Genomic DNA, 12,093 nt, shown 5'->3' with positions numbered 1-12,093 from the left:
GGGCAAACAGTGCAGGGTCTAAGGCCAGACCGCCCGAGTCCCGCTGACAGTGTGGCTTCAGGAGTTTCCTAAACCCTCTGCTCTCCAAGTTTCATGTCAGAAAAATGCAGTGATAACCGTGTCCACCTCGTTTAAATATGTGTATATATACACACACATATATATATACTCCAAACCTACAGCCCTATAAAGGTCATTAATCCTAGTTATCCTCAAGGCATTGAGCGATCAATAATGAGCCATCCCCCTGGCTGCTGACCTGCCTCAGCCCCACCCTCCGGAAACCCCGCATCCACACCAGCCACACAGGATGAGGCCAGGGAAGGAGCAGGACTGTGTCTTGGGAACTTAAACTCTGGAAGCTGAGTTAAATCAGTGCCGCTCAAATCTTGTCACCAACTATCTTGTTAAATTGGGAGATTCCATCTCTGGGGATCTTGAAGGAACCTGAGGTTCTACATTGAGTGAGATGAGCACTCGTGCTGCAATGAGACGGCAGGGAAAGCAACCGAATCTGGGGTCGCAGCTGCCTGAGGCTTGGGTCCCACCGGGAAAGTGGCACCAGGGCCCTCAGGACTGTGGCGGAGTTCCCAGGAGGCAAGTCCCGGTGCAGAGACTCATGGACCCAAAGATTGCTCCAGGGCCAGGAGGGGCTGCTGCGCTGACAGCCACGAGGCAGGCAGCCTTCGAGCTCCTCCAGCTGCCATCCTGCAGGCAGGGAGGACAGAGCCCAGACCACCCTGGGGCTCCCCCCAGCCTGCCAGGCTGGTACTCTTACTCCAGCCACTGACAAGAGTCCCCATGTTGCAAGCTAGGTTGAAACAGTGCCTCAGGCCTCGGGGCACATGCACCCCCCTGCAGGGCTGGGATGGCTATTCCCACACATCCCCAACTCACAGCAAAACTTAAAAATGAAAGTTGGAAGATACAGCCAGGAAACCAATGCTCAAGAAGCAACTCCAGGGTGACTCTTCCTAGAGCTATTGCTATTGAACATCTTTAAAAACATTTCCAGGGTGACTTCCTAGAGCAATTGCTGTTGAAAATCTTTAAAATTCTTCATTTCAAAATTAGCTTTTATTACACTGTCTTCCCTATTCTACCAAGACTCTAGAAAACAAAACCATTACAATTTCCAATTCTATCTTATAGCAAGTTAGAAATACACGTTTCCTCAAAGGATTCTACATGTTTCCTTGGCAATATCCTTTCCACGCCCCGTACTACTGCCCACAACAGAGAAGGCTTTTCCAACTCAACCCAACCCAACCCAACCCAACCCAACCCAACCCAAGGGCCCTGAGACAGGCCCCTAACGAATTGTCTACAAACTCTTGAAACAGGCTTGCCCTGACAAATCATCTGCAAACTCCATCTTCCATTAAAAACAGTACTGAAAATGAACATATTACCACTTTTTAAAAATTACTGTAAAGTGGACAGTGTTCAGTTCTGTGAATTTCGGCACAATATTCCCATAATCATCATCACACAAGCAGAACAGTCCAACAGCCCCAAACCCACTCACGGGGCCTCATAAGCATACCCTCCCATTCTCAGCAACCACCCTTTCCGTGTCCTCCCATGACTCGGGTCTATCTTTTGCGAGCGTTGTGGCAAAACACTCGCAAAATCACAATTTCCTGGGCATCGTGCTTGGAGGTGCACCCAGGGTGTCCTGTGATCAACAGCCAGGCCTCGGGGCTGCTGGGTATTTATTATTCCACATATGGCTGTGGCACATTGTAACCTGTTTTGGACAACCATAGACAGCGCTATTAACATCTGGGCACAGTTTTTCTTAAACATCAGATTCTGTTTCTCTAGGGTAAATACCCAGGATTGGGGTCACTGGGACCCACGTTTGTGTGAGTTCAGTTTTGTAAGAAACCGCCAAGCTGTCTGCACCGTGCTGAACCCCAGCATCGCACAGGAGTCCCGACTGCCGGTCCTCACCAGCACCTGGGGCTGTTGGAAGACCTTAGTCAGGCGGCTCCAGCAGGGGTGTGAACAAATTCACTGCGGCTTCGGTGCACATCTCGGTGCAACCAGTCATGCTGAAGATCATTTCAGATGCTTTCGGGCCATGCTGAACCCCAGCATCGCACAGGAGTCCCGACTGCCGGTCCTCACCAGCACCTGGGGCTGTCGGAAGACCTTAGTCAGGCGGCTCCAGCAGGGGTGTGAACAAATTCACTGCGGCTTCGGTGCACATCTCGGTGCAACCAGTCATGCTGAAGGTCATTTCAGATGCTTTCGGGCCATCCTCCCGTCCTTCTCAGCGAAGCATCTGTTCAGGTCTCTTCCGCTTTTAAGTCAGGTGGTTTGTTCTCTGTCATGAGCCGTGGGAGTCCTGTGCATTCTGGATACGAGTCCTTTGCCGGCTGCATGGTTCGTAGACATCTTCTCCCCATCTATCGAAAATGTGTCTCTTCAATTCCCTAGGGGTGTCTTTTATATTAGAAGTTTAATTTTGATGAGTCTTACCTACTTGTTTTCTTCCTTGATTATGGATCATGGTATGGCTAAGAGCTCTCACCCTAGGTCTCCACAATTTCCCTTTCTTTTGTAGTTTGGTATTTTACATTCAGGCCTATGGTCCACCTTAATTTTCATACAGGAATTTCTCCCTGTTTTCACTCTTTTGCATACAGCTGTCCCATAATTCCAGCACCATTTGTTGAAAAGACTCAAATTCCACTGAACTGCTTTTGTGTCTTTGGATCTGTTCTGGACTCCACTCTGTCAGCTGACCCGTGTGTCCATCCTGAGCATAATTTATGACTTTAGTGGCTGTCTCTGTGAAAAAAAGTAACTCTGTCTGGAAGCAAAAACTACATTAGAAGTGCTCTAAATAAGATTCTTCCTGTTGTCAGGAGAGCAAAGCCACTGCCCTAAGCAGAGGTGAGGCCTCAACAGCTCCCAGGCACAACCTTAACACACAATGGGGAAGGGAATTCATTTCAAGGGCCACAACGTGAGACCAGCATAGCCATGAAAACTGCAATCATTTCACAACAGAATGAAATTCATAAAGAATTGCTGAGAAGCGTGTGATAAGTTACATAAATCACTGTTCCTTAAATTCTGACGGTTGACTAGAACAGAAATAGCTTCACGGTACAGTTCAAACAGAAAAAGCTAGGTAGGGGTGGTTTCCACACCACACAGGGCCTGCAGGAAAGGGACACTCTTCCTCTAAATGGGAGATCCCGGGAGTGATGTGATAAACCATGGTGAGAGGCAAGGAATTGTGCAAGCCGGACTCGCGGCCTTGGCCCCACCACGGAGCCTGTGTCCATGAACGACGAGGCTCAAATGTCAGGCTGGGGCAACTGAGGCAGTTATCAGGGGACAAGAAAACGAGCGCACGGTGGAGGCAAAGGTCTGATATCACGCGGCAACTTCGAGTCCAGTGGGACAAACTGACTCAAAATACAGGTTTCAAACATCACCACAGAGAGCTATTCCTCGGCTCTGGAAAGGCTAAGTGACTAATGCCCACACTGAGCATCTGCTCCCAGAGACGACCCTGGTGACCTAAGGGCCAGCTGCTCCGAACCCGCCCCGAACCTCAGTGAGGAACTTTGTTGGTATCTTACAGCACATTGACATGTTCCCTTAAAATCTGGTATTTCATCAACAATGCAGGCGCCAGCTTTGACTCATACACATTTCGATTAAACAAGATAATTTACACCCTGACCGTGCCAGGTAAGAGGTTTACTACAATCTTTAAACAGAGCCAGAGGCTACAGTCTGCTCCTACACAACACCATGTCTCTACAAGTTCGATGAGTTTTTACTTTCCATGTCTTCACTTGCCTAGTGCTAGAAAGCAGATTAAAAACAGAAGGAACCCAGAAACACTATTGAATGAGACTCAAATATCTTGCAGTCATCATCGAGATGAGATGTTTATTAAACAGAAATGTTCTCCCCTGTAGAAAGCAGCACATATCAACACGCACCGATAACTGTCGCCAGCATTCCAGATCATCTTCCCTTCCATGGCCACAGTGCAGGGCAATGGACCACGCACACCTGCAGACCCACGGAAAGCGGGGTGACACGGCCGATTCTTGTAGCGAGCAGGCCAGGGTGCACTCAAAGAGCATCTCTTTCCAGAGGTCTGCCATGGAAAGTTACACATTTATTCCACGAGTTAATGGCACTGCACCGAACATTTCTGTAAGAGTCTCTAAGCAAGTATTTCCTTCTGCCTACAATGGCCCGACACAAACTGAAAAAGCTCTTGGAACTGCCAAAGACTTCAGTATCCCCTTAACTATTGTCATGCACATCCATGTGAAGAGACCACCAAACAGGCTTTGTGAGCGCAACATGGCTGTTCATTTCACCAGGGTGCAGGCGGGCTGAGTCCAAAGAGTCAGCGAAAGGAGCTAAGTGTGGGGCCGTTTTATAGGATTTGGTTAGGTAAAGGAATATTAGTCAAAGGGGGCTTGTTCTCTGGCGGGCAGGAGTGGGGGTCACAAGGTGCTCAGTGGGGGAGCTTTTTGAGCCAGGATGATCCTGGAAAAGGAATTTCACACACACAAAAAATCATCGCTTAAGGCAAGGACTGGCCATTTTGACTTATTTCTGGTAGAATGTTATCAGTTAAGTCCAGGCAGGGCATTTGCACTTTTGTGATTCTTCAGTTACTTCAGGCCATCTGGGCGTATATACGTGCAAGTCACAGGGGACGCGATGGCTTGGCTTGGGCTCAGACGCCTGACAACTATAGTCTTTACTTTTAAGGTGTGGGGTAAGATCATATAATCCCCAACTAGGCTCCTGATGCTGTGTGTGGCATCCAGCAACAGCACGTTCCATTCCTGGATTACATTTGACTCAAGAGTCCACAGTGAGAACGATTTCTGGTGAATGAAACACCAGGCAGGAGGGTGATTCCGCTGGGCAGCTCTTCACACACAGCCCAGGAGCTGAGGGGAGAGGAACAGGCCCACGCGCGTCCACCGTGCTCACGCCCCCTTCGACTACCCCCCACTCCTAGAGGCCCGGACCCAAGGGAAATCTGACCTGAAAATGGGCAAACCCTCACTTTGGCAGAGAGACAGGGACTCGGGGCCACAACTTGACCTCAGAGCAACACAAGTGCAGACACAGCACCCCAGGACACCCTCCCCACCCAAATTCAAGGAGGAAAACCAACGCCCCGCCCCCTTGCGGAAACCCCCGGCTGCTGGAGCAGACGCCTGCCGGCGTGTGCAGCCTCTCCCGTCCCACGTTCCTGGCTCAACACCTGTGCCTCAGCCCTGGCACTGCTCGCCACACCCACAGGTGTGCCAGGAGGGGCAGGTCCTAAGGTCTCCACTGCACCAAAGTCTGCAAGGCAAAGGGGCCGCTCCCTCCAGCAGGAGTCCAGAAGCACACACTGCACCAGCGTCAAGGCGTGAGAATTCTCCCCTCGGTCTCCGAGTCTCCAGTCTGTTGCCCGCCACGGTTTTCTGCCAACGGCGAGGCCCAAGCTGGGCGGCACATTTGGTTCTCACCATTTCCCTTGTCAAATCAATACTGCAAACATATCCAATTCATCCTGTCACTAAAAATGAAATAATCCGCCATCTCCATCACAGATGATGCAATCAGGTTTTCATTACCGGGTTTTTGTTTTGTTTAGTTTTTTGGTTTTTTTCTATTTTGAGATGGAGTTTCTGCTCTGTCGCCCAGGGTGGAGTGCAGTGGTGCGATCTTGGCTCCCTGCAACCTCTGCCTCCCGGGTACAAGTGATTCTCCTGCCTCAGCCTCCCAAGTAGCTGGGATTACAGGTGCCTGCCACCATGCCCGGCTAATTTTCATCTTTTCAGTACAGACGGGGTTTCACCATGTTCACCAGTCTGGTCTCGAACTCCTAACCTCAGGGGATCCACCTGCCTCCTTCTCTCAAAGTGCTGGAATTACAGGCATAAGCCACCACTCCCGACCATTACTGGTGTAATTTCTAAGCCACTCTCTCACACCCACTCCCTTTTTTTTTTTTTTTTTAAGAACCAGCTTTATGCCTATATTTTTTCCAAGAGAACCAGTTACCCCATTTCAAGTACAAATAAGACACGGTGTTTAAAAACCAAAAATGCCCATTTGCACAGAAGTCTCCAAATACCCAGTCGATTTAAGCCTTGAGAATAAGATCAAGCTGTTGGCTGAATACAACTTCCCTTTCCATCTGTCTGCCTGTGAGTTAGACACAAGGATGAAGCCACGAGCTAGGGACATAAAGGGAGGAACCAAGGTAGCGGAGACTCCAAATAAAAGCTGGAAGACCAACACAAATGCACCACACCCTGTACACCCTCCTCTCCTTCCTTTTCAGAATTTCCAGAGGATGAAACAGGGACCTTCTCAGACGTCCCACGATGCAGGCGGCCAGAGGGGAAGGCGGCGGCAGCCTGAATGAGGCGACCGGGAAATCACATTCCACAAACAGAAATTCTCCATGTGCTTTACATCCTCTGTCTCTGAAGAACTATGCCAGGCTAACAGTCGCTAGAAAACCGCATTCAAGTGTCATTTCCCATTTCAAGCAAAGAAAACAGTGGTGGGGCATGAGGGAAAAACATAGCCATGTGTTCTGGGCTATTAAATAAGGTTTTTTCTGTTATAAACGTATAATTTTACATTCTCAGATTTCTGTATAATTGATATGCTTCCTAATTAGCAGACATAGTAATAAAAAGTGAATTCCAAGTGTAAGATCGGAGGAACCGTTCACATGGCTTCAGGTTCTGCTACTGTGTTTCAACTTAAGAAAATGGTTCTGTGTGTTGGTAACAAGGCCTGAGAGTCTGTGTGAGAGTCTGTGTGGCTGTAATCAGGGTTCGTGTTGGCTCCCTAGCAGAGGATGTTACACTGTTACATTATCTTCTACAAAAAATCCTGAAAAAATGAAGGCTGAATAGACATACACACCCACCCAAAATAATCCAAATGTCCACCGATATGAAAAACAGATGAATTACGGCTTCCATCGTGGAATATTCTTCAGCAGTGAAAACAAACTATAGCCACAGGTGCCAACTAGGATAAAGACAACCTTTTAAACACGCTTAAAGTGAACTGACTAGGCAGAATTCCTTGATTACAGGCATCTGCTCCAAAAGGGTACTGTTCTGAATCCTGTGATGTAGAATGATAGTTAGCAACCCTGTTTCGGGGCACATCTAGAAAAAAGCAAAATAATGACTACACAATTTTAAATTCTTTGTAAATTATAACTATTACTATGAAAATTCTAAAAATGTGAAAATCTTCCCAACTGTTATTGGACACGCTTCAAAATAAATACCCTGGCATTGCTTGCCACACCCACAGTTGTGCCAAAATAAATGAAAATATAGCCCAAGGTAGTAGAACTGAAACCTGAAGATGTACGAGCCGTCCCTGTCTCGCTATCTATACATCGGGTAGAAATTTAAGAGCAGGTAGTGACACTGCAATGCAAGGCTCAAACCAACTGGGTATTTGGAAACTTCTATGCAAAGTGGCATTTTCGGTTTTTAAACACGGTGTTATTTGTACTTCAAACAGGTAACTGTTTGGTTCCCTTGGAAAAAATATAGCCATAAACCTGGTTTTTTTAAAAAAATACGGGAGTGGGTATGAGAGAGAGTAGCTTAGAAATTTTAAAAGTATCAGCAGGGAGCAGTGGCTCATGCCTGTCATCCCAGCACTTTGAGAGGTAGGCCCAAGGGGCCTTTGAGGACACCGGTCTCCTCTGCTGCCTGCCTGCTGGACTGACCCCCCAGGACATTCACTGGGTTTCCACCCCTGTCTCATTCAACATCCCAAGGGTGGTCTTCATCCTCGTCTGGGGCTCAGCTCTGCCCCAATTTCCTAAATCTCTGCCTTCAGAGCCTGAAAACACCCACGCCCAGGGTCACCCTAAGTCCACGTTTACCCCAGAGAGTCCCAATTTTATGTTTTCCAGGCATCGCCTTAGTGATAATTTATCCTGTAAATTCCAACTTGCCTTCACACCTCACCCCTGCTGTCTCCCAGCAGAACCCACTCAGATGCACATGCCCCAGACCCACACCCAGGTCTGTACATGCTGCCCTGCTCTACCCATGTGGGGACCACCTCTCTTTCTTGAGGAATCAGCTGGCGATCATCTCCTTGTGGAGGGCTGCCCTGACTTCCAACTCTCTCCAGCAAAGGCAGAAGCCATCCTCGGTACTTCCCCAAAACTCAGGCCAAGTATGAAGATGGCGCAGATGCTAGCTGTGCCTGGGATGCCATGGGCAGGGTCCCCAGATGCTCTGCACATGGCCCGGGGCACCGCCTGAACACAGCAAGTGCTGAAGAAACAAAACTGACGTGCACTGACCTCTGATAGGGCCTCCTTCACCATCCACATCTGTCTCCCCTCTGGACAGTAAAATCCACAGGACACAGAGGGCTTGTCTCACTCATCTTCAAACTCCCAGGGTCACCCTGGTAGGTAAAGGGGACTCAAATGTCTTCTGAAGGAAGCGACTGGTTAGCTGCCAAGTTAAAGGGCCTCTGAAATTCAGAGCTCTGCATAGCAGTCCAGCACACTTTATTATGAATGACTCCAACCACAGCAGAAGTGGCCGTGGAACCAGTGCTAACCAATTCAGGGTTTGTTCACTGTTTCTCAGTTCATTATCACAACGCATTCTCACAGAGCAGCTGCGCACAGATCCTCAGACATCTACACAGAGTGGGACGATGGCGCCAAGTCACGTCAACGTCCTGTTGCAGACTGGGAGACAGCAGTCAGACACGGACCCAGGTAGAGCACAGACCTCGCGTTAAATCGGCTCCGTGTAAACAGCACTCCCTGCCAGGCCCTTTCCTATCTGCACAGCTTCTACAAATTCAACTCTCGCACCTGACACCTAAGAATACTGCACACCCCCATGTGAATCCCCTACTCACCTCCCAAAATGACCCGGCATGGCCGAGTACAAAAACTTTCAACATAAGGGAACTGGAGGGCATGTGGGGCTTTCTCGAGTCCCTGCTGCCTCCTGATGGGAGGGCCCAATGCTTCACACTCCTAGTGAAGGGCGGGTCTCTTCGGCCCCCAGGCTTTGACCTGGAGCTTAAATCAGCATTAACTAATTTCACCTTCCAGGACCAACTTCAAAGGCCTGCAAAGCCAGAGAAGGGAGAGGAGATGGAACACGCCCTCACCTCAGATCTGCTGCAAGCACACACTTCTCAGATGCGTCCCAAGGTGCACAGCGTGTCCGATGCCTGTTTCACATCCACCGACCTGCAGGTCTTCTATGTGGCATCAGCCTCCTGGGCACTGGGAACAAGAGGTATAATGGCAAGTCCCTTCTGCAGCAAAGCTGAGGCAAAGGGACCCAACACATTGGAACTGACCTTTTTCTGACAGTATCAAAACAGAAGGAAAATACTGTACAGTCAACTCCCCCTCACGCAGGTTTATTTACCTGTGACTCAGAGGCCATGACAGAGAACTTCAGGTTCTTACCGATTCCTATTTTCCCCATCCAGGAAGCCTTTGTTTTTAATATCGTACGAACTTGCCATTTTGTAGGCCAAAAACAGCAAATATTGGCAGTTTCCTACAGTTCAACTGAATAAAATATGATCATGGCCTTTTGTGAAACCATGAAGAAAAGGTGGATATCTCAATATGTGTTTCCAGACTGGCTTTGTTCCTGAAGCGGTAACTCTGTTCACTCAGGATATTAGACACTGAAGAATAAACATCAATATCCCACCAAGAAAACCAAAGGAATGAAATAATTTTGCATCCACCTTGGAACCTTTTTAGGACAAGGCAGGACACAAACTTCTAAAAAGCTGCAATTGTCCCTCTGTATACACAGGGACATGGATTCCAGAACACGCCCCGAGTTTACCCAAATCTACGTATCCACAGGACCCCACGGCCACCCTATGGAACCACATGTAGGAAACGTCGGCCCTCCACAAAGCCAGGTTTTTTCAGTAAGGGTTTGGTTGGAAAAAAAATTAACATAAGTGATCCTTCGAAGCTCAAAACCCATGTTGTTCAGGGTCAGCTGCATTTATTACTTGTGTCATATCTGAGGCCTGAAAGCCATCATTCTCGATACCTTAATGTGACGGTTAACAAACTAACTGTTCCGATTAGAAAGAGGAAAAAGCTTATTCTTAAGCTGACAATGAGAGTGGATGCGGCTACGGTGAACGGAGAACAGACCTAAGCAAGCACCAAGGCTGGGGTGACTGCCTGTGCTCAGACCCACCAGGGCCTGTTCTTCCATCTCCCTCTGCTGAAAGGGATAACCTCCTTCTCCCCCACGACTAAAGGGCCTTTTTAAAATATTCACACGAGAAGTGCTATGAAAAGCTGAAAGGTCACAGATAACATTTTTAAAAATAAACATTAACGTAAGCATTTAATTTTCGTATAAGGAGTAAGGAAAGGATCCAGTTTCAGCTTTCTACTTATGGCTAGCCAATTTTCCCAGCACCATTTATTAAATAGGGAATCCTTTCCCCATTTCTTGTTTCTCTCAGGTTTGTCAAATATCAGATGGCTGTAGATGTGTGGTATTATTTCTGAGGACTCTGTTCTGTTCCATTGGTCTATATCTCTGTTTTGGTACCAGTACCATGCTGTTTTGGTTACTGTAGCCTTGTAGTAGAGTTTGAAGTCAGGTAGCGTGATGCCTCCAGCTTGTTCTTTTGACTTAGGATTGTCTTGGAGATGCGGGCTCTTTTTTGGTTCCATATGAACTTTAAAGCAGTTTTTTCATACGAAAATTAATTCAAGATGGATTAGAGACTTAAATGTTAGACCTAGTACCATCAAAATCCTAGAGGAAAACCTAGGTAGTACCATTCAGGACATAGGCATGGGCAAAGATTTCATGTCTAAAACACCAAAAGCAACGGCAGCAAAAGCCAAAATTGACAAATGGGATCTCATTAAACTAAAGAGCTTCTGCACAGCAAAAGAAACTACCATCAGAGTGAACAGGCAACCTACAGAATGGGAGAAAATTTTTGCAATCTACTCATCTGACAAAGGGCTAATATCCAGAACCTACAAAGAACTCAAACAAATTTACAAGAAAAAAACAAACAACCCCATCAAAAAGTGGGCAAAGGATATGAACAGACATTTCTCAAAAGAAGACATTCATACAGCCAACAGACACATGAAAAAATGCTCATCATCACTGGCCATCAGAGAAATGCAAATCAAAACCACAATGAGATACCATCTCACACCAGTTAGAATGGCGATCATTAAAAAGTCAGGAAACAACAGGTGCTGGAGAGGATGTGGAGAAATAGGAACACTTTTATACTGTTGGTGGGATTGTAAACCAGTTCAACCATTATGGAAAACAGTATGGCGATTCCTCAAGGATCTAGAACTAGATGTACCATATGACCCAGCCATCCCATTACTGGGTATATACCCAAAGGATTATAAATTATGCTGCTATAAAGACACATGCACACGTATGTTTATTGCGGCACTATTCACAATAGCAAAGACTTGGAATCAACCCAAATGTCCATCAGTGACAGACTGGATTAAGAAAATGTGGCACATATACACCATGGAATACTATGCAGCCATCAAAAAGGATGAGTTTGTGTCCTTTGTAGGGACATGGATGCAGCTGGAAACCATCCTTCTTAGCAAACTATCACAAGAAGAGAAAACCAAACACCGCATGTTCTCACTCATAGGTGGGAACTGAACAATGAAATCACTTGGACTCGGGAAGGGGAACATCACACACCGGGGCCTATCATGGGGAGGGGGGAGGGGGGAGGGATTGCATTGGGAGTTATACCTGATGTAAATGACGAGTTGATGGGTGCTGACGAGTTGATGGGTGCAGCACACTAACAAGGCACAAGTATACTTATGTAACAAACCTGCACGTTATGCACATGTACCTTAGAACTTAAAGTATAATAATAATAAATTAAAAAAAAAAAAACCGTAAGCATTTAACAAGCCCATTACGATTTAAAGGGAAAAAAAAACGGTATTAAGTTCCTGGGTGCAGGGGCTCATGGCCGTAATCCCAGCACTTTGGGTGGCCGAGGTGGGCGCATCAC

The 12,093-nt window shown here is 47.3% G+C and overlaps 1 protein-coding gene across 5 annotated transcripts in view; it reads right to left on the bottom strand.

Annotated features, from left to right (window-relative positions):
* Positions 1-12,093, bottom strand: part of LOC139361271 (disco-interacting protein 2 homolog C-like) — a 170,529-nt gene that overhangs the window by 134,092 nt on the left and 24,344 nt on the right. For 2 of the 5 annotated variants that reach the window (XM_071089844.1, XM_071089861.1), the window contains exon 1: positions 9,184-9,301. The exons of 1 other annotated variant lie outside the window; for it this stretch is intronic. The gene's annotated coding sequence lies outside the window, so the exon portion shown is untranslated. Of the gene's footprint in view, positions 1-8,350; positions 8,678-9,183; positions 9,302-12,093 lie in introns of those variants that run through there. 2 more of the 5 variants (XM_071089846.1, XM_071089843.1) reach the window with 2 other exon arrangements.

Source organism: Macaca nemestrina, unplaced genomic scaffold (genome assembly GCF_043159975.1).
Source record: "Macaca nemestrina isolate mMacNem1 unplaced genomic scaffold, mMacNem.hap1 Scaffold_122, whole genome shotgun sequence".
Classification (NCBI taxonomy): Eukaryota; Metazoa; Chordata; class Mammalia; order Primates; family Cercopithecidae; genus Macaca; species Macaca nemestrina.
This window is presented reverse-complemented; position numbering and strand designations above follow the sequence as displayed.